The sequence below is a fragment of the Myotis brandtii genome, unplaced genomic scaffold (genome assembly GCF_000412655.1).
Source record: "Myotis brandtii unplaced genomic scaffold, ASM41265v1 scaffold727, whole genome shotgun sequence".
NCBI classification, from domain to species: Eukaryota; Metazoa; Chordata; class Mammalia; order Chiroptera; family Vespertilionidae; genus Myotis; species Myotis brandtii.
Genome location: NW_005370872.1, coordinates 33619 through 36240, shown reverse-complemented (window position 1 = coordinate 36240; position 2622 = coordinate 33619). Strand labels below are relative to the sequence as shown.

The 2622-nt window shown below is 48.0% G+C and overlaps 1 protein-coding gene across 1 annotated transcript in view; it reads left to right on the top strand.

Annotated features, from left to right (window-relative positions):
- LOC102253161 (nuclear body protein SP140-like protein) overlaps nt 1-2622 on the top strand; it is an 84719-nt gene that overhangs the window by 57739 nt on the left and 24358 nt on the right. The gene's annotated exons all lie outside the window — the stretch shown is intronic.

Sequence of the window (2622 nt, the reverse complement as noted above, 5' to 3'; positions counted from 1 at the left end):
CAAAGAAAGCTTCAAGGACAGCAACAAGTTCCCTATAGCTATGGGAGAGAAGAAAAGCTATGTGCTCGTTATCTCAGTGAGATGGCAAGACTGAGGTCAGGTGGCAGCTGATGGAAAGTGTAGGGTGGAATCCTCCAGGTCCAAATGGGCTTTGTTGATACCTGGGGGAAGGGGATCTTCAAGTCCTATCCTATCTAATAATAGACAAACATGGTAATTGACCATACCTTCCCTACACCTCCCATTGGCTAATCAGCATGATATGCAAATTAACCGCCAGCAAAGATGGCGGTTAATTTGCATACATAGGCTCCAAGCAGTGGAGTGAAGCCTGACGGCCCCCAGGGTCGGCGGAGCAGCAAGGCCTGGCGTTTCTAGGACCAGCGAAGTAGCGAGGCCTCATAGCCCCGGGGCCAGCGGAGCAGTGAGGCCTCACATCCCCAGGGTCGGCTCAGGCTGGAATTCGGCCAGAGCTAAGGCCTGGTCCCTGGATGCCGGAGCCAAACTGGTGCCAGCAGCCAGGGGAAAGGAAGGATGAATATCTGAATATCTTCATGCAACAGGCCTCTAGTTTTATAATAATTAATTGGTGATTAAGGGAGAATGTCACAGCCCATACTTTAATATCTGAAATAATCTTCTAAGATCTTCCCCCAGAAACCAGTGACAACTCATATCAAAGGCTGACAGCAGTGGATCCCTATCCGTCAAACAATAGTGGTCTGTCCCTGTTGACCATTCTGTGATCCTTTGCTGTTCTTGTCCCATCTGGCAGGTGCTGTGGTGGGAGGGCTGCTTCTTTTTAGGACTAGTTGCCCAGAATAGTCATTGTCAATTCCTCCAAGGATTTTGTTAACAGAGTCTTCATTTTTCTGGTTGCTTGGAAGAGTTGCTCCTTCCATACTCCTTAAATGCACTTGCTGCCAGCTCCTGACAGCCTGGGCCTGGACCTAATGCCCATGCACCTGGCTTCCCAGTTTTCTGCCTCTGTCTTGCTTGAATTTGACTTCAGCCTTGTTTTGACATCAGGTCCAGTGGTGGCCAGCACTGCAGCGACAGTGGTGGGGCAAGGGTGATGTGTGTGTTCCTGCTGGGCCAGGGTCTCTCTCCTGTTGGGTTCTTCACACAGAACCATAGATGCCATGTGCTTCCTAAGCAAACCCTCTCCCATCATCTCTGGAGCACAGGCCTGGAGCTGCTCTAAAAACATCATAGAAGTTATTATTATGTAGCTTGCACTGGACTGTGTTATTTAATACAGGATATTCAAAATTAGTAATGCATTTTTATTTTAAAAAATCTTTCACATTTAGTCAAAAAGTTAGCATTTAAGAATATGTAATATCCAACACGCATCAGTTCATACTCTTAGCTTGTCATCTATCAGTGCTTTTGGTGGGATCAGGAGAGGAGAGAGGAAAGAATCATGATGAGGAATGAGCAGAGAAGAAATTCAGATTGTGTGTGTGTGTGTGTGCGTGTGTGTGTGTGCATGCACATGCATGCACTGGTATAAGGTATAGAAAGCAGGGACAATGACATTATAGCCCAAATGTGCAACAAACCACCAATAAATGTCTCCAAGAGTCGCATGCAGCAGAGTTGGTTGAATGTGATGAGAATCACTGAGGGAAAGGCTATGTCACATCCCCCAACCCAAGAGGAGACTCTAAGGAACTGTGGATGTGGCACAAAACATAAACAAAGTCCCTGGTTCTATGTTAAAACTGGGGGGATTCATTTTGAAATCATCCTATTATACAAAATTCCAGGGTCTGTAACATCCACAAGGACTGGAAATCAGTGCTGGTTTGCCGTGGTGACTTAGCACTGACTGCCTGGGCTGCAGGAGACCGATCCAGCATTAACTGCTGAGGGGTCTATGGATCAGGCCTGGAGAGAGGCCTGGGGAGAGAGAAGCAGGATCTGATCCTTAGCCTCCGTGACAACTGTTGATCAGCACTTGCCTCTCTCTTTTGCTCTGGGCCTGGCCAGCAGACACACCTCTTTCTCTCTGGCCTCCACTGGAACTGCTGATCAGCCCAGCCTCTCTGATCAGGCCCATTAATAGGCCTGGAGATACTGACTGGCATAGAAACCGACCAATCAGCACCAATCTGGGTGAAGTGTGAGGAGCCAATGGCTGCCTAGGAGGCGGAGCTTTTGACACTGACTGGCATAGAAACCAATCAATCAGAACCAAATCTGGGTGAACTGCGAAGGCAGAACTTAAGGTGGGGGCTGGGGAGGGGTTTTAAGGGCAACAGCTGTTTGGTGTAAGGTGTAAGAAGGTGATTCAATTTTTTAATGACCAGTTTGGCAGTATAGTGCATATGGCTATCAGTCCAGTTATAGGGATTATGTATTTTTGTCTGCCAAGAGCATTTCCTCCTGATGAAAAAGGCTTCCCCCTTCCCCGCATTTAAGCAATCCTATTCTATATAATCTATCTATACTACTAAGAGGGTAATATGCTAATTAGACCGGGTCGGCCAACCATCTTCTGGACGTCCGACTTCCTTCCAGACAAAGCCATGGTGATCGGGGCCAAGGCAGAGGCCATTAGGGGTGATCAGGCTGGCAGGGGAGGGAAGTTGGGGGTGAGATCAGGCTGGCAGGGGA